The sequence below is a fragment of the Aptenodytes forsteri genome, unplaced genomic scaffold (assembly GCF_000699145.1).
Source record: "Aptenodytes forsteri isolate BGI_AS27 unplaced genomic scaffold, ASM69914v1 Scaffold119, whole genome shotgun sequence".
Classification (NCBI taxonomy): Eukaryota; Metazoa; Chordata; class Aves; order Sphenisciformes; family Spheniscidae; genus Aptenodytes; species Aptenodytes forsteri.
The window spans coordinates 5,826,570-5,846,776 of NW_008796165.1; positions in this window are offsets into that span (position 1 = coordinate 5,826,570).

Consider the following 20,207-nt stretch of genomic DNA (forward strand, 5'->3'; position numbering starts at 1 on the left):
TGTCCCTGTGACGGACAGCATGGAGCAGAAGCTTCCTGGGGAAACGCTGTAGCCCTGCAAGTGATGGATGGTCACCCTTGGCATTCTACAGGGTTTTGTTGTCTATTTGCTTTCTGGAGGTTTCTTTCACCATGAGATATCATTTTGGAAGTTTGCTCCAGGATGGGCAGCAGATGGTGTCAACTCAATTTTGTTTAAGTCGTAGATGATTCACTGACTTTGGCTGAAAATGAGCTTTTCCTGGCCCAACTGCTCTTCCAGCTATGCCACAGTTCCCCATCCCCTATGCTGTGCAGTTGCAACTGTTTTATAAGGCTGAGCGGTTAGCTGGATAACCAAATGGCCCGGGTTAAAAACTAATCCCTTTTGGAGGTGCGGCAGTGAACTGTAGCATGGAGCTGCAGGTATCAAGGATGGCAATTTCTTAATGTGGTTTTGCCTTGGGAGCCAAGGCTTTATATAGTTATACATGAATATTCAGCCACTCAGATGATCTGTCCCCATAAATCATCCCTGTGGCTGAGATGCTTTCCTCAGTCATGTACGCGCTGAAATAGCCACTTACTAGCAAAACCTAGAGATGCACTGCAGGTGAAAAGGGTCTTTTGACAACCTTGGAGAGCAAAGATGTGTGCCCCAAAGAGGCAATGGTTACCTGCCCTCTCTACTGCCCTGGGGACACTGGCTGGGTTCTCTGTGGGGTTTGGGGCACCTCTGCTGAATCTGCCAGGGGGGACGGGGGGGGGGGCGTGGAGGTTGATAGATCTCTTTGAGGCATCACAGCAAAGTCCACCTGGTCCATTAGTTTCCATAGATGGCTGGAGCACGGCAACACAAGCTGAGGACTGGGACACCAAGCCTCCACCAGTGTGTGGAGACACTAGAGGCAGAGATAAATGCGCCTCTCCTGCTCTTTGCCACAAGCTCGCTGCAACGCCTGCTGCGGAGGGAGGGTGCTGCTGTCAGTCGTCAGCCTGTCTCACTCCAGGCATTCCTGGCACAAGTCTCTTCAGGTTTGCCTCTTTGTGCACAGTCTGATAATTCCTCCTTCGAGGAGCTTATTTTCTTTTTCTTTCTGAGGGGCCGGGGCAGCTCCCTGCTCCCCATCCTTCCCTCCTGACGCACAGGCTGAAAAATTCCCCTCCTCTTCATCTGCAGGCAGGGTCCCTGGCACATGCCTTGGGCTGCCCTGGATGGTCCCTGGCCAGGCAACCCCCTGCACCAGCAGAAACACCACATCCAAGCACCGGCAGGAGCAATGCTGTGGCTGAACACCAAGGGAGAGGAGGAGGAGGGCTGTTAAGGCACGATGTTGGTTCCCCCAAAAAGGGATAAACTGGCCACGGATCAACTTATGCTGCTTTTAGCAGCAGAAGGTGAAGTGCTGAAGCCAGTTAATGTAGGAGCTGGTGGGAGGCAAAAGCTTAAGGGAGTTTTATGGTGGAGGTTGGTGCATTTCTGAAAGGGCTGAGCTGCCCTAAGAGGCTCTTTAATATATCTCTCCCTGTGGACTTACTTCCACAGTATCCACCCCAGACATATTACCTCCCCCCTTAAACAGTGTTGTGGTTAGAGGAGCACCATGGAGGCCTTTTTCATGAGGACCACGTCTGTACATTCCCTTTCATCCCCCAGACTGTGAATGTTATCCCTGTGATGTGCTGCTGGTATCGCAAGGGCAGTGGGAGGACCAAGCGAAGGTTGGACCGGACTCTGGAGGGATGTTTGGTTTGGTCCTTGTTCCCAGAGCATCGTCTGGTCACAAGTGATGTGTAGCTGGGAGAAAGGACGCAGAGAGGCAAACTGGTCCCTGCGCTTAAATAGCTGGTGGGATTTGGGGAAGACAATGCGTTCGTTTCACATGTGGTGCCAAGAATTCATCCCATGCAAAGCTGTTTTGCTCACAGCTGGCCCGGGACAGCTTCCACATATCTGCCTTGAGATGGAGGGTGCCCTGCCTCACTCCCCATCCGCTGGACAAAGAGGCTTTTCAGCAGTAGATTGTTCTGGTGGAGATATCATAATTCAAGCGTATATTTTAACTGAAGGATGTTGCTCTTTGCTTTTGGGGGTTCTTTTGTGCCAGAATCTGTCACACAATGTGTGGGAACGTCCCCTTTCTCTTTTCTTGAAGGGCAGGTTTCTTTTCACCTCCCAGCTGCAGGCAGGCTCAGCACACAGATTTATTTGGGGCCAGGGATGTGTGTGTGCACGTGGTTTGTTTTTTAGTGGTTTTTTTGTGTGTGTTTTTGTTTTTGAAAGAACAATGTTGTGGCGGCTGACAGCTAATCCTAAATTTGGGATACCTGACATCGTAATGAGAAAACAAACCTTCCTGCACTTAAAATGAGTGACAGACCAGGTTTGGCCCCAGCAACCTTCAGAACTGGTTTGACCTTGCAACCAGACCTCCTGGGCTGACTGACAGATTTTTACAGCCGCATTAGAGCTGAGCTGACCTTGTTTATCTGGGGATTCACCTGGGAGACAGCAGACATGTCCAGGGATATTAAGTCTCAAGCTGAAAATGTTTGCTCAGGTATTAGGGGGAGAGTTAATTTAGACTGAATACCTCCTATGTGGCACCAGCCACTGCTCTGAGGGACAATGTGCCCCTTGGCCGATGACAGTTGGTTTAGACTTTCTTTAGAAATTGGAGTCTGCTTCGAGTGGAGCCGCGCAGAGTCCTTCAACTTACTCTGAATTTCCCTTCACATTTAATATTTTGGGGGGGTTGGTAAAAAAGAGCCCAGGTGAAGGTGCTGGTTAGTCTCCTTGCAGAGGGGTCTTGCTGCTGGCACCAGGAGAAGTGTGTTGGACCGGGTGGATTCACTTTTGTTATTCACTTTTATTCACAGCCGACATGTGCCCCAAGCAGCAGTGTGGCTGGTGACCCCTTTCCCTGATATCCACTGAACCCTTCCTTCCCGTGCAGGGGGACTTGCTTCCCCTGCCACAGTGACTCAGGAGAGGGCTGGGGACCAGCAGTTCTTCTCCTTCCCTTGTGTGGACCCAGAACGAGAGGACCAAGCTCCAGTGCTGCCCTCCTCCCACACCCTGAGGATGGGCAAAAAGAGGCACCCAGCAGCCGGTGCTCGCCCTGTCTGCCCCTATCCACGCAGCCAAGAGCATCCAAGGGATGCTGCCTGAAGCCTGATCCCCTCCAATGTCACCTGGGGAACTAAGTCATATCAGCAGAATAATTTCATCTGCTGTGCAGGTGGTTGCAAACTCTGATTTACACCAGCATGCACATGCCCTGGGCAGGTGGTACAGCCCTCCTGCAGCATCTCTGGGCTCTGGGGGAGACAATTCTGGATGCAGGGAGACCTTGGGATTTTATTTTTTTAATTCTTTCTTTGGGCTTGTAGATAACTAACAGCCCTCCATATGTGTATGACCGCATGGGTGGTCCTGGCAGCATCCTGTCCCCAGGGAGGACTGAGTATTGCTGTTCCCCAGGGTCAGGCAGGTACCTTTGCTGCAGGTCTTCCCCAGGTTTTCCTCAGCTGCTCTTTGTGTTGAATTTGTGCTGATTCCTCTGAAAAGCTCCTTTTTCTCCACTGCGACCATAATCACTTTTCAGGAGTGAAGGTTTCACATGCGGGGATCCCACACGCAGGTGTTTGGTCTCTGCTGGATGGGGTTGGGCTCACAGGAGAAAGGCAGAGGGTGACTTAGGGGAAACCTGGAGCAGATTCTCGGTGACAATGCGGATGTCCATGGTGTGACATCCTTCACAGGTGGAAGCCTTTCCATAGTGTTGATGGAAAGATGTCACGTAGTTAATTCCTTCCCATTCTCCCTGCTGGCATTCCCTGGTATCACCCCCTTCATCGCATCTGCTCAGGTTTTGCCCCTGCGCTCCCTCTCCCCTCACACGTGTCCATTTGGAAAAGTTGGTGTAATTGTTAGCTCTCTGTACTGTTCACTTTCACCCTGGCACTGGATTTTTGGGCCCCAGCCAAGGTGGGAAGCTGAAATGCCCAGCTGGTGCAGAAAAGACAACCTTGTTAGGATCCTCACAGAAGCGGGAGAAGGCAAAATGTCCAGGGAGGGAAGCCTGAAAGCAGCTTTCTCTGCAGTTCGTGGAGGCGTGGCACGGGATGTCCCGTTCTGCTTTTCTTTGACTGTCTCACACTTTCATGGAAATTTTGAGACCAGATGGGACAATTTGAAATCCCTCATTATAGGCTTGATGTAATGCCAGCCAGGCAATTTCATTCAAATATCACGTTGTTCTTAAGGATGAAGTTAGCTGCTGCTCTGCGAAGGGACAACCAGCAGCCAGCCACCGAGTGTCCTGCCTAGGACGCAGCACAAGAGCTGTGTCCCTTTCCCCTGCATCACTTCTGTCTAGCTCGGGGTCTAGGGTCTCTGAGGAGCCTCTCCTGGGCTGCACAAAGACCCTTTCCTGAGGTCTCCGATGCCCACATGGTCACAGACACTGCCCAGATAGAGGAGAGAGGAAGGCACAGATGAAAAGCTCCCAGGGATGCATCACCTCCTTCTCCCACAACTGGAGAAACAGCAAAAGGCTCATTGGGTTATGCAAGTGCCCCAAATCCTGAATATTTGTTTCTCTTCCTGACCTCACCCTGCTTTTCTTTCCTCTGTGTCGGGGTCCGGCAGGTCTTTAAAGGCAGTAAGTTCCCAAGGGCAGGAAAAGCCCTTCGTACCAACCGAGGAAGGATGCTCATGCTATGTTTCTACACCTCCCTCCTGGGAGCTGGTGGGAAACATAAGCGGAAAGTGCCCTCTGGACATGTGGATCCTCAGCACAGCATGGGCACTGCTGTCAGTCCCTCCTGAGCTGGTCCACCCTTGGTAATGAGCCCAGCAAAGAGGGGAAGTGTTGAAGCAGTTTGGCCTGGAGGGCTGGAAATGCGGCTGCTGCAGCAGCGTGAAGCCTCCCTGTGCTGGGGAAGGCTGGGATCCTGCTGCTGAGCTATTTATTTAAGAAAAAAAATATTATCATTTCAGGCGTTGGCAGCGTGGGGTGTATCGGCCATTGTATCAAAGATGTGGTTTTAATGCACTTTCCTCTGCTTAAATGTTATTTGCCTTCTCCTTCAGGCAATTGAATTTAAGAAAACTCTGGTTGCCCAGGTTTTGTTGAACAAATTGGCCCCTCCACACACAATTCCCAGGAGGAGCCAGCTCTGCAGAAACTCTGGGAGCTGTCACTTCAGTGCATGACTGGGACGGGCTGAACGGATTACCCAGCTCTGCATCGTCTGCTCTTTTATCTGTCTCAAAGCGATGGGAAGCCAGGAATAACCCCCCGGGGTTCCTCTGAGCCCGGCGGTTTCTGGAGCCCAGGGTCAGATGACTGTTATTGTAGCTAAAGGTGTTTAACCCCAATTGATTTTGACAAGCCCTATTAGCAGATCCCCCAATTACTTATCGGGTTTTGAGAGGAACGTTGTCAATTTAAGGCTGGATGCTCTAACCCGAGCACTGCTGACAAGACGCAAAGGGTACCAAATCTGCTTCTGCAAGAGTCGATGGTAAAACTCCTCATCACTCTTCAGGGGCAAATTCTGACCCTTCCCCAGGGCCCAGCAGCTCTGAAGGGTGTCAGAGTCAGCCCCAGAGAGCAATGGGCTGGAATGCGACGTATGAAGCCTCCCACTCTGCAAAGCATCGAGCATCCTTGGAGCAGCCCTGGGTTGGGCTTAAAGCCCAAGTGACTTGTTTGCAGGGCAGCTGCCTGCATCCTGACACTGGGAAACGGTGAAGGAGCCATGGGACCTGGTACAAAGCATAGGAGAGTCCGAGTCCCTGGAAAACTGCCCAGAACAGGCTGAGGGTTGTTCCTGCTCCCCTTCAAAACTGATCTGTTCCCCGGCTGGGTCCCAGCTGGTGGAGAAGGGAGCCAAGGGCATCTGGTACCAGTGGCTAACAGTGGTGGCTGCAGGAGGAAAGGGAGATTGCTCTGCATCTTTGCATGCTCAAAACAATATTTATCACCCATGGGGTTGAATTTAAAGCCCCAAAGCCCTGCAGGCTGGAGCTGCTGCTGGGCAGACAGAGAAACTGCATGGAGACTTGTGTCTGCAAGAAATATCAAGCGATGAGCTCTGAGGCTCACATCCCAAAGACAGCTGAGATCATTTGGACGTGAATGGGAGTTATGTGCCCAAGTAATCTCAGAGGATCTGAGCATAACAGCATTGCTGAATTTTTTAATTATTTTTTTAATAATGCAGCAACTGGGAAATAAAAGCATCATCTAAGGAAGGAAATCACTGCATTATTCTAATATTTTAATGAAGTGCTGTGCTGTATTGCTGTGTGGGTCAGATGTAGGTGTTTGTAGGTGGCAGGCAGCAGCCTGCTTGTCACCCGTGCTGGGGCAGGGAAATGTGGCTGTTATGCATGCAAATACAGTTTAGCCTGAAAATTGCTTTTGGGCAGCAAAAAAACCAGCCTTTTGGAAGCGCTGCAAGTTTAACACTTGCTTTTGCATCTTGGTTGCTTAGGGAGAGCAGTCACCCATTCGGGGAAAACAAACAGCCATCATCGCCTGGTTGGCTGGGGGCTCGCGCGGGTTTTACTCGAGCCCAGCGAGTGACTGGAGCTGCTGTGAGACTACACCGAGTCCTCTGGGAGGTTTTGTAATAAACACCTTGTAAAATGCAAATATTTGAATAACGACGTTCACAAGTAATGTGGCAGGCTGAGGAACAACTGCTCATGTTTTTTGCTGGTGGTTTGAAACTTAAGGATGAACTTAAGGATTTTCCAGAGACAAAAGCATTGAATACACTGTTTACAACAAATATACTCATCCCTCAGTTAGTGGACAAGTTTATGAGCCATTTATTTAAAAGAGAAGAGACCCTAGTTAATCAGCAGTCTATTTATTGTCTCTTAATCATTTGACAGCAATTCATAACTGTGCCTGGTCTTCTGTTATGGGCACAATTGCATTAAGTGTGCTTGTTCCCCATGTACTATCTCGGAAATTAATTTTCACTTTGAAAACTGCTCATATTCCTCCAAATAAAGGATCATATTTAAACGGAAAATATTTCTTTCAGATGATTGTTTTTGAAAGAACCAGTTCCTTGCCCTGTTTTGGGTTATTAAAGTTTTTTGGGTTTTATTGTAGGCGTCTTTAGCTCAGCCTCCAGAAAGTTGGGCAACGGAAGTAACTGCTGTAGGTGTTGGAAAGCGCTTGGGGGCGACTTTGGTGATCAATGTCCTGTGTAACCTTGGTCAAGTCACTGAACGCCTAACGGTAAGGAGGCCCTTTACGCTGATTTTTTGGGGGTTATTAGTTATATGACAACATGTCTCTGGTCTCTCTGCCTGTCTGTGGGGTGCAAATAAAGGCTGAAGGAGCTGCGTTGCTCCCAGCCCCACCAGCCTGCTCTGTGCTCTGCTGGGCTCCAAGCCTGAACGAAGGGACTGGATGGTTTCATCTTCATACTGGAGCTCACTGACCTCCAGCACAGGAGATATCATGCCCTGACCTGCTCGGCTCACATCGTGCTTTTCACCCAGAGATCCCAAACCACAGAGGTGCTTGCGTCCCTCCATGAGTGCAGAAGTCGCTCCTCCTTCTCCAGGCACTTGGCTGACCTCAGGACTCTTGATTTACAGCCATGTGAGTGCAAGGAGAATGGGGTTTTGCCTACACCCCCTGCCAAGCAGGCAGCAGAGAGCTGAGGCAGTGGCGTGGCCAGGGAGCCATTTATGGGGTGCTCAGTAACATCCCATCAACTTCTCAGGGGCTCAGCTTGAATCAGGCCATTAAAGTGACCTGCAAAGCTTTGTCTTAAGTGTTATCTCTTCTCCCACCAACTGCAATATTCAGGGAATGCTGATATTGATGAGAAAACTTCTGGCGATGGCTGGGGCAGAAACAAATTTCTTTCCCACTAGGGAAATGTCATCTGTGAAATTTCACGGACGGACAGTCCCCCTGTTCGCTAAACACCCCCTTCCCCTGGCTTTTTTTTTTTTATTATTTTATTATTATTATTTTTTGTGTGTGTAATTGCGTGTCAGACCAAGTGCACTCAGAATGTGAGCAGGGTCTGATACAAGGAGGGTGAAATGAGATAATCCATGTTTTCATCATCCATAGGCCTCTCTTTTCACGGGCCGTGGGCCGTACTTTATTAGGCTGAGCAGCTCTGGGCCTGCAAGAAAGAGGAGCCCTTTCTCATCCCGATGAGAATAGTGCAGTGAATGGATTCCAAGTGTTTACTCAGCATTTGTCTCGTGGTTTATCAAAGGAATGAGGAGGAGGTGCCGACAGACCTTTTGTCCCGCTGATGTGTTATGACAATGTTCCATGAATATGCAGAATGGCAGAAGGGATTAGAGCCAGTACAATTCCCCTCCGGCACTTTTTTTTCCTTTTTTTCTTTTTTTTTTTTTTTTTGCCTGGGATGTTCAGGGGTTTAAGAGTGACCTGCTCACAGTCAGGGCACTAAACATCAGATTTTCCTGCAGATAGGGGTGTAAAAATCCCACAGTTGTCCAAAGCTGTTAGCATCTGACTTGAAGGTTGGGCTGTCTTAGTCACTAGCTGCTCTTTATGAAATTTTGGCTGGCAGGAACTGCCTGGCTGAAAGCTTTGTGTTTTAGGAGACGTGGAGATATTGGGGCATAATTAAAACTTGAGTCAATCAGTGACACGTGAAGCCCAGGCCAGTGGTGATGTGACCGCTGCTCTCTGGTCTGCCGCTGTTGGTGCAGGCTGGCAGTGGTACCTTGCCGTGTTTTTTCTGTTGCTTCCCAGAGTCCTGGTGCAGGAGTTTAGGTGTGATTCAGTAAACGGTGCTGACATCAGGCACGGATGCTCTTCATGCTCTGTGTGCCATTTTGGATGGACAGGTTAATGAGTTAACCCTTGCAAGACACCTCTGAGGCAGGTGATGAACGTTATCTCTGTTTTCAATATGGGGAGACTGCAGTAGGATGGTGAGAGCAGGTACATCACTCCACACCACCAGAGCACTGGGCATAAATCCAACCTTTCCTCTTGTGTTTCTGACCCTTCATCTCCAAGTTACTTTGCTGAGCAATGGTCAGCAGCTATCAACCCATTATCAAGGCTGGTAATGCGTTTCTTCTATGTAGTTGAGCCAAGATGTCCCACCTGAGAAATTACCCTCCATTGGTTTCCTACACCCCAAGAATCTTTTCTGTCCTGCTCCCCAAATGGTCTGTGGGGGAGCTCCCCAGATACATAAGGGGAATTATGACTTTGTGTCCTGGTTGGGTCTTACGGTGGGAAGAAGGGTGTTGGACATGCTCAGCACTGGTCTGATTCTGCTCCTGTCCAAGTCAACAGATCAAAGCGCTGCTGAGAGCTGATAAATCCACCTGAAATCTTCCCCACCCCAACCAGAAAGATGAAACTAGCCTGTTCCACCCTTGCTGCATATGGGTAAACTGTTTGTCGAGGGCCTTTCCGGCATGTCCTGCCTTTCTGTTCACGATTTTGGTTGCTCTGTGGAGGATCTGGAGAACATTTGGTCTGGGTCAGATGAGAGGTGGGACATAGTCTGCTCTCATCAAGCCCATGGAAATCACCCTGGCTGTGATGACCACAGCATCTACTGTGGGGACATCCAGAGAAGGCAGCCGCAAGAGGGGGGAAATTACCGTCAGCTCCTCCTTTGCAGGGACGTTTGTGCAGCGATGTTCTGAAGGTGGCCAAGGGAGACCAGGTAGCATGGGGCTGCTCTGCTCCTGCCCCCATGGCATATGTGGTGTGCAGGGCTCTGGTCTGGATCCTGCAGAGAGCATCCCATGGCAGGCTTAGCCTGGGGCCGCCGTTGCCACTGGTTTTCCCCAGAATGGGTAGGAATGGGGGCGTTTCTTCCCAAGCACCAGCCTGAATGAGGCCTGTGAGCCCCTCTGGGACATCGAGTCTCTGTTTGCAGAACGAGGCACTTGCTGAGCGTGGGGTTGCCCAATTTGTAATTTGAGTGTATGTAGGGGAAACAGTGAAGAAAGAGGCAGAGCCTCCTTGCAAGTCCTGTCACTGGCCGTGCGGAGGTACCGCCTGCTACGTAGCATGCCTATTCTGCTTGTTTAAGTCCCTCTCCACCCGCCCAGGGAACACAAGCAATAATTAGGTTAATGAATTTTGATACAGTTATCCCAAGCCCAGCTCTTGGCTGGTGGCCCCATGAGAGCAGTTGGCAATGGCTTCTGCTGACGGACGGCGCGTGCTGCGATTTGCTCCCCGGAGAGGTTCTCAGTCAGTCTTGGCTTTGGTGAAGAAGTGACTTCCTATCTCCAGAGGCCAAGGACTGTTGCTCAGCCGGTGCTGACATCCCCTCTGTGGGGTCTGCTCAGCACTGCGATGTGTTCCTGGCAGCTGATGATGGGGGACCCGAAGGACCTCAGGCTTGGTGCTTAGGCCAGCCAAATTCTTGAGACTGGCTTAAAAAGAAAAAGAGCATTTTTCCCCATCTGCCTGCTTTCACCACAATCAGCAACACTGGATCTTTCTTTGCCCTCTGGGGGTGTGCATGAAGGATCACGGTTTTCACATTGTCCTTTGCAATCAGGACTCCTCAGCTGTGTTGTAAGGAAAAAAAACCAATGGGAATAAATCCTTCCCACTCTGACAAACCTGCGATGAAAACACAAGGGTTGGCAGCCCTGGAAAGGAGGCCAACCTCGGTCCCACAGGATGCTTACAGCACAGACACCTGACTGTTGAAAAGCCCTTCCATCCTCCTTTGCTCATCTTTTATCCTCTGGGATTTTGTTGACTGCTGGAGGCTGCGTCTGGCCCCCTTTTCCTTAGGGGAGACTAAGCAGTGGAAGAACAAGCCCATGGCAGCAGTCAGCCTCTGGATTTTGTGGCTCTACAAGGCAAAGCCATTAGGACCTGTTTGCAACCAGCTAATTCTGTGGTGGAAGTTGCTGAAATCTCCGGTGGGTGCCGGCATGCTGCTGGCTGCAGCTGGGGCTCCTCTTAACCCCTTCAGCCCTGCGGTTAAGTATGTATCTCAAATATCTCGGTGTTGATGTGCTGTTCATCTGGTACTCAAGACAGTTCTTTTGGCTTCCACTCTGCCTGAACATGTTTGTGCCTCTTAGGAGTGCTTTATGTTGCTGTTGATTTTTTTTTTCTTTAAAAACTCTATGGCAGGATGCAACTGCCCAGTTCTCATTGGTTTGGATGGGAGCTGCGTTCCTAAATTGCTCTTACAAACCTCTCCCAGACTCTTTATGCGGGAAAAATGATGACTAGATCCTGACTTTCTTCTTTTTTGACCCACGCCCAGGCTTGCTCCAGGTTTCCTGTGGGTCTCCCCCTGCCTCAGTTTCCCTCCCTGTGTGGTGGGGGACAAGCTGCTCATTTTTGATCTTTTAGGTCTTTGAAGATATGCCATGCCTACTAAGAGAGACACAAGGCAGGAAAATTTGTGCAAAGTTTGTGCGCTCCAAGTTTAGTGGAAAGAAAATGGGTAACATTCAATCATTTGAGCATCCTCCAAAGAAGAGTAAGTAGTACAGCAAACTGACCAAGAAAGGGGAAGGGAGCAGTTGATGCTCAAGTTTTGCCTCCTGACTTCTCCTGTGCCTGCAGAAATCTGTATCAGGACTGCCCCTGTTACCTCCTGGATACCTTCAACTGCTGTTTTCTAGTTGATGATTTCATGCCATTTCGAAGGGGGTTTCTTCCTTTAGCACTAAGGGACCCCACCTCCCTCCCAGCCTGGCTCCCATCACGAAGCTCTGCTGAAGTATTTCATTCAACATTTCTTCTGCAAGAACAAAACATCCTCTTGGTCATCCCTGGGGGAGAAATCCCTCCTTTCCCCTGGCACTTCAGCATCTCGGGTCTCAGCTGGCCTGCCATGCTTCACAGACAGCCTTTTTGCTGCTGACCCCTCTCCTCTCAAGCCCATCAGATGGAGCAGGCAGAGGAAAAGGTGGTGAGACAAATACAGAAGCTCTGGCTGCAGTGGAAAAAGAAGGTTCTTGTGCTGTTTCACCATGGGTTTTTCATTCAGGAAACTCCACCACAGAGTCCATTATTTGCCCATTCCTATTCAAAAGCTAAATTATGAATGTTCAGAGGAAACTTAACCTGTATGGTTAAGCCATCAGCTCCATCCTACAGAGTCATGGTAAAAATGTGTTTCATGCAAACAAAAACTAAACGCATGAAATACATGCAGTGTAATTCAAACAATATGATGTATGTGGGGAAAAGCTTCCAGAGACACTAATTAGATGCGTCTGCAAAGTCAACAGGAGTATGTTTCTTGGTTCCATCAGAGAGTATTTGAACTCTGGTCCTGATTATGCCACTAGCTTGCTGCTTTACTCCAGATGAGTCAGTCCTTTATACTCCACTTGCTATCCCCATTTAGAAATGGGCAAAATAATTTCTCACCTTTCCCCAAAGGCGTATTGTATTGGACGTTTTTAAAGAAGGGTGCTTGATGCTGACATCGTGTGGTGTCTGCTCCATGCTCACGGGCCCTCCTTGATGCTGAGATGTGGGGTGGGCTGAGCTCTCTTCCATGCTCAGCTGGTGGGGGAGGTCAATGTCCTGTTTTGCACCTATCCTGTTGGGGAACCAGGATCCAAGCCAGGTTTCAAGTCCAAATCCATCTCCCTCATTGTTTATACTCAAGGTGACATGACCGGATGGAGTTGGCCTTATGGCCAACCTTCTAGATGAACTCTGAGACCTCTTCAGCCTGCTATGTTATCAAAAACTGCAGTTCCTCTCGAGCATCGTATTGACCCTTCTGGTCCAGGCTACAATGTGGTTTCAAGCTGGAAACATGAACAGAGAAGAGGCAGGACCGGGAGTGGGGGTGCTTTGGACCTCTCTCAAGTCCACCCCTGTGTGGACCAGCGGGGTTTCCTGCCACAAGATGAGCAAATCAGTGATAGTCATAGTGCCTGGAGTGAGGACTGTGAGCAGGGAAAATGAGTTGCAGGACAGCCGTGGGAGCTGCAGGCACAAAGACAAAAAGCCAACAGAAAGAGGTGTGAGAGGGGCTTGGAGCCCCAGCAGAGGCCAGGGTCCCCATAGCTCACACTGCTTGGAGGGGCTGGGGAGATGCAAGTGCTGCTTTTGTGGGAACCAGCCTCCCTAGGTCATAGAGCTGGCCCAAATATACTGCTGACTGGCATCAACTGTTTCTCGTCCAAACAGCAGCAATTCAGCAAAGCCCACATCTTGACTAGCCAGGATGCAGCTGGGGTACCACTGCAGAAACAGAAGTGATGTGGTGTGGTCCTCCAGAACAGCTACTTCAGGGCAAGCGATGATGGATGAACCCCAGGTGCTCTCCCCAGGCACTCCGCTCTGACAGAAACCACCCAGAACCTGGGTGCTGGTACCAGCTGCCCAGCTGCATCAAACACTGCTGTGATATGGAGATTCTCATCTCAGCTGAAGGACCCCGGTGTCCACAGCACTTCAGAAGTGGCAGGTGGAAAGGAATTAACTGAATCTCTGTGGATCCCCAAAATAAAGACATGTCTGGGTTGATTCTCCCAGCCCCAAGTAACACCAGGCAGGGATGGTTTTGGCTAGGAGGAATGTGAGACAAACACTGTGATTCATACTTGTCCAGTCTGATTTGAGTCTGAATCATCTCTCTTGCCTTCTCACGAGGAAATGATGTGATGAACACTGGCCTGTCATGGCTGGAGACCCTTTTCCTGCGCCACATGCACTTTGAAGTCATTGAATGACATTTTAGTTATTGGTCATTTGTGTAGTGGTCTCAAAGGCAGATAAGGTCTTCACAACCTTAGACAAGTTGCCTCCTTTCCAGACAACAAGCTTCTCCACCAACACAGGCATGTGGCGAGATGTTCTCATTTTGGGCAGAAGGGCTGGGCAATGGCCAGGCCACCCCCTCTACGTCTGGGAAACTTGAAGGTAGGTATTTTGCTCCTGGACTTGCCTCTTCTCTTGCCAGGCTTTAGGATGCCCAGCAGAGGCGTTGTGCTTGGCTGCCAGCCCCTGGCTCCCCATCAGTGCTGTGGGCCTTGGAGACCCCTCTCCAGGCTAGTAAGTGAGCATGTGCACTGGGTGGGAGGATGTCTGCTCTTCTTCCCCCCCTGATCACCATCGCTATCTCGTGCCTTCACCTCTGCACCCTGGCTGGGACGCTCTCCCCACTCCCAGCCCTGCTCCATCCCCACCATCTCAGGAAACCCGATGTCTTACCCAGCCTCCATCCACCTGGTCCCACCAGATCGTGGGGTGCTCCATACCTCCTGCTGAGGTTCGCGCTCTGTCTGCACTACCAGGAGGGGATTGACAGAGGTGCCTGGCTAGGCTGGGGGGATTAAAGAGCCTTTGTTTCAAAGGCATTTTAAGCAGTGAGAAAAAAACAACCTGCCAGCCCAGCTGCAGGCAGATAGGGCTGAAGGTACAAGACGGAGGGAAATTTTCCATGACAGAGGTGTGCTCCTGGCCTAAGGGGAGGGAAAAGGCTGTTATGGTTGGAGTGAATGAAATCACTGCTGGCAGAAGCATTAAACAGAGGAAAAAGAGAGCGGGTAGTGAGCTAGCAAGGTGGGATTTTAACCGTCTGCCTGGGCTTGCAGCTAATTGGTCTGGTAGTTGTAAGAGAGTAACAAATGGTCAAGGAAGAGGGAACATTTTGCAGTGAAGTCCTTGCCTGGGAGCCCTGGTGTGCAGCATCTGGGGCACGTGGGCATCAGTTCCTCGATTTCATTGAAAAACGCAGGCCTCGGCAGGTTTGGGGGGGCTAGCTGGAGCTGTGGTATAGACAGGGTCTGTGCAGCAGAAATGCCTCTCATGTGGCAGGTAGCAAGCATTGGGGCAGAGGCAGGGCTTCCCAGCGTGGGGAGGGCTTGGGCTTACGTGTGGGGTCAGGGAGAAGGAAATAGTGTGGGCAGTGCACAAAACGCTCCTGCTTCAGTGCCTGTGTCCAGGCTGTTTTCCTGCCTGTTCCTGTCCCATTCTCATGCTCCTCAAATGGATTTGCAAAGGCTTCTCCTGTGGACATGGCTGCCTATTTATACAGTGAAAGCATCAAAATTTCTGAGGAGCAGCCATGAACGAGCCTTGTAGAATGACCCTGCAGGGCACTGAGCTTTAACCACCTACCTCGCATCCTGTGAACAAAACCTGCAAAACCTGGCCAGTGTCCATCAGCGTTTTATTGGGAAGGGACAATTTTTAAGGAGAATCAGAGGTAAGGAAATAGTAATAATAATAATAATAATAATAATAATAATAATATTATAATAATAATAGGAAAGCAGGAGACCGAGTTTTCTTGTGAAGGTTTGCTATTACAGGGGTTGTCCTCAGTAATTTTGTGTGATGGTTTCTTCTGGTTGCTGCATAGCCTGAATCCTTCCAGGATAGAAGGATGGTCAGAGGACAGTCAAAGCTGTGCCCTGCTCAGAGCAGCATGTTTGTAGGGCATGCTCACCAAGAGATGTTTTTTGGACCTGTGCTGTGGTTGTATCACAATGATCATAACAGCCCCTTTGGGTTTCTACAGTATTTAATATTGCTTTATAAAAACAAATACTTAAATGTTCCTTACTAACCCCGTGCATGACCCACGCTTTGCTCTTCTCAGTGTGTTGAAGCCACCAGGCAGGACAGATGAGCCACCACAGAGAGGGACCAGCGTAGCCTGGCCCTTGTGCTCAGCCTGGCCCTTGTGCTTGGCCTTTTCTTAGGCTTGGCTTTTGGCCATGAGGTACGGACCTGGGGCAGGAATTCTGGGGGGTTTTTTGTTCCAGAAAAATGGAAAATTAAATATTTATTGACCCCAAATATTGAGGTTTGTCTTGAACAAAAAAAGCACCAAAGTTTATAGAAGCCAAGTCTCCAAAACTCCAAACCAAATTTTGCCCCTGAATCATGGTTTTCAATTGTTCAAGTCCCTTAGAATCTTTTTTGTTTTCTTTCAAGTTTAAACCAATAGATGCTTCTGTTAAGAATATTATTTTTGGTAAACAGACAACAAAAAAGGAAGGTTTTTTTTTTCTCCCATCCCCTTTCTTTCCATAGGGATAAATGAAAACTTCTCAAGTTTTACATCAAAATTAATTTGGGGGAGAAAATCTTGACTGGTTGTAGTGGGAAAAAAAAACTTCCCTACAAAGGTGAAAAATAGTTTGCAAGGTTCTTTCTTTAGGAATTTTTCCCTGATGTTCCCCAGTTTGGTAAATGCTTTACCTATACGTTTTGTGAAGAAATGGTTTTGCCTGGACCTTGCTGCACGATTTCCTACAAATACATTAGTGACTCAAAGAGTTAGTTCTCAGGAAGAATTTATTTGCTTTGGTTATCTGCTTCCTGCGTCTTGAAGAAATGGAATAGCTCAGGAAGGGTGTTTAATTGTGGCTCCTTTGACCCCAGGCTGTCATTGCCCGGTGTCCTGGGCCGGTTTTTGCGTGGCTGCTGATCCTGTAGCTGAGCAGCATGGTGCCCCGACTCCTGCACGTGTGCTAGTTGTGGTTACAAGCCACAGGGTCGACCCTCCGGGTCTCCTGTTTCGTTCTTGTTGCTGTTCTCCATCACACGTTCCTTCTCGGAGAGGTGGCATCCCATGAAGGAAGTCTCCCAGGAGGAAAGGATTTCCCCCTGCTCCCCCTAGCTGTAGTCGCCTCATCCTAATGTACAGAGCCCTCATGTGAGTGATGTGATTCACCTTCTGGTGGCGAAGCCTTCCCATCACACAGAGTAACTGTGGTGGGAGGGTCTCTCAAGCTTCTTCTGAGGGTCTCCATCTGGGAGTTTGGAGCATGGATGGATTCAGATAGGGATGCGCTGAAGGTGGGAATGGGCCCGACTGCTGTGGTACTCATGCAGCTTTCAGCCAAGGAAGTCCACAAATGTTTGGTTGTTAGTAAGTGATAGGGTATTTCAGGGCCATGCTAAAAGCACCATCAGCAGGTCATGTATCATCGAAGCATCCCCCAGAGGCTATGGCTGGCTTCGAGGCTGGAGGATGCTTTGGACTGCTCACTGCAGCAGTCCTTGGGAGAGGAACCGGAGAGGTCCTCGCTCCCAAGGCCCCCACCCCCTCTTCTTCCTTGCACATCCCAGAGGTGGCTGAGATACAGATGACTCTGCTTCACGGCTAAGGGGAGGGCTCTGCAAACAGGGATGCTCCAAACGCAGCTCTCCCCAGTGCAGCTATCTAGGCTGCTTTTTCACTTAAGATAGGGCAAAACCACTGGTTTCTCAGCATGGCCACATTAAAGAACATGAACATCCCACCAGTTACACCCATACCACATGCGGTTTAGCAGAAGATTGCTTTGTTTTGGGGCAAGCAAATGCATGTTTTTCTAACCCACGTGGTTGCAAAGAGCAGCTTGGAGATGTGGCCTGGGTACCACTGATGCAACACCTGCCTGGGTGCACAGGGTGCTTGAAACTAGCTCTCTGAGGTGCAACGGCAGCCCTGTTCCTCTGCGATGAAGCAAGTTCACCCATGCTGTAAAGCGATTTGTGCGTGCGACATTTCTAAAGGAGGCTGCAGCTCTAGTGCAAAATGGTTCAGGGGCTGGAGGTAAAAGAGCAGTTGAAATTGCTCTGCGTACTCAATTAGGATGAACTGATGCAGAAGGCAGCAGATGCTGGCAAAACTTACACATACTTAGTAAATGTGATTTATTCCCTCCTCATCACCTCATTTTAAAGAGAGACCCAGACTGCATTTGTTTGGTAGCCGTCTTTTATTATCATCTTCCACCTTTTTATAAAAGATCTGGGGCAGGAAGAGTACCCTGAGTGATAAAGCATATGTGGGAATCGGAGTCTGTCTGTTTTGGCTTTCCTTATTCAATGGTAAAACACAGTTTGTTTCCTGCCTGTGTGCTCCTGCCCGCCTCCATCCTGCTGTTTTATCTGTCTGTCAAAATTAGTTTGACATCTGGGTCCTAACCCGGTGAAGTTAAGAGCAATTTGAATGGTCCCGTCAGCTTTAAAGTAAATACTCACCAGCTGGAGTCTCAGCCAGCCCACAGCCTGAGATGGGGCCAGGGCTTCTCCCACCGTGTGTAAAATGACGCAAGATGAGGGCCTCGGACTATTAACACTTCACACAGTTGGGTCTTCATACCCTGTTGTCCAGATGAGATGTCTCTTCCTTTGCTAGATGTGATCTTAGGTGCAGGCAGCTCCAGACCCAGCCACACTGTTGGGTTTTCATTTCCAACTCCTTTTCTGATGTTTAGACCAATAAAAAAAGGAGAAAGTGAGTAATAAGCGAGGGCTGTTTGATATGACTGAATGAGAAAAGCTGTTCCTCCTTCGCACCCCATAACCCTTTTCCCTCTCAAACCCATTCTTGCTAGATCAGAATACATTAAAATCCTTGCATCGACATGAAAATCTCACCAGCTGATGTCTGCAGAGCTGAAGGTTTCCATCTCCCCCAGGGGGGTATTTTTCTTTGTGCATCCCGGAGTGATCTTTCGTGACTCCCTTCTTGGGCATCTGTCCTGCCGTGCTCTCCAGTGACTGGAAAAGTCAGATCCTCTGACTGAAATTAACTGGCTGCATTCAGATACTCGCTCAATTTAAGTGCACGTTCTGGGAGAAATATGAATCTTCCATCCTTTTTCCCTCAGCTCTCCCAAGGTGAATTAATGGTCCCCGCCGTGCCCTTGATTTGCTTTTCTCCTTCTGTGGAGGAAGGCACCTTTCTCTAAGGCTGCATTTCACACTTTCTCACCTGCTTTCTGTCCTCCAGCTAGCATCTACATTTCTGTTGTTATCCCCATTTGGCAGAAGGGAAACTGAGGCAGTTCACCCCAACACCAGCTTGTCTGTGGCAGATCAGGACTGGACCTGACACGGCTCTGTTAGACCCACGCTTCCCTGCCTGAGCCCTGAAGGGAGCAGAAGAAGAGCCACAAATGTCAGCAGGAAAAATAAAGTGACAATAAAAACACATACAGACACAAACAGGGGAATGAGTGATGGTGGGAAATAACCTGGTTGGTGAATTTTTACTTGGACTGTAGAATAAAACCACAAGGAAATGCTTAAAGGAAAGGGCTAAAGAATCTTCTCCAAATGCTGGGTGGCTTTTAAGTTTAAAAAGGAAAGGAGGAGGATGATACAACCTGGTCGAGATCACCTACTTGCTTCTGTGGAAAAAGGCTTTTGTCTCGCTCTGCTATTGGAAATACTTTCAACCAAATTACAAAGTTGAAAGCTGTGATTTTTACTCTGCTGCGGGATATGGGGAGGGATCTGCCACTGCTTTAATGGCGTAGATGTTTCCATCTGTCTTCTCAGGACATGGACATCTAGCTACATATAAAGCTGTGATCTGGCTATAAAAGTCCCCCCCAGCTTGTCCAGCCCACCCTGATGCAGCGGCTCCCTTACCTGCTCCAGGCCAGGCTCTCCATGGGCGGGCATCTATCTGGCTTAGAGGTGATGCTCAGCAGCAATGGGTGAGGACGGTGTGAAAGCCCATGGCTTTTTTGGTGCAAATAAAGCAGCCAGCAACCCCCCAGCTCTGGTATCAGCATATGCCATGGATGGGGGGCTGTGGTTCTGCCCAGCCAGCTCTGGAGCGCAGGATGAGGTTTTCCTGAAGAGGTTTTCCCTGAAACCCAGCAGGGCTTTCCGAGTCCAGTGTCTTCCTTCAGCTTCAGCCATGGGCTCAGCCCCTCTGCAGTGATAGAGAGACCCCCGCTTCCCCCGTCTGCCCCCGAAATGCCATCCCTGTCCCGCATCCCTTGCCCACCCCGCGGGAGGTATCTGCGGGCAGCCCCGAGCTCTGCAGCCCATTTTCCTTTCTCCCAGGGGGAAAAAAAAAAACCTTTCCCCAGGATTTCCTTACCCAGGAGGTCACACCAGGCTGCAAAGTAACTAAACCGAGGGGCTAAAAAAAAGCTAAACCGAGGGTTTGGTTTCGGGAAGAACCCCCCGGTTGTTGCCGCCACTGCGTCCCGGGGCCGCCTCTGAGCACTTTACACGGGGGAAAAAAGAACAAAATCCAAGTGGTGCGGGGGTCCCGGCGGGAGGTTACCGGCTCTGCTGCTGGGGGCTGGCTGCGGCACCAAACTCGCCTTGGTCTGGTCGTCGGGACTCGTTTTGTTTAGTTCTTGTCCTGGGAGGAAACACCAGTTAAAAAGAAAGCAAAGCGCCATGGAGAATGGCCCGACTCGCCCGAGAGCGGAGCCGGCCGCCGCGCCGGCACCCGGGACCCCCGGGGGAGGGGCCCCCAGGACGA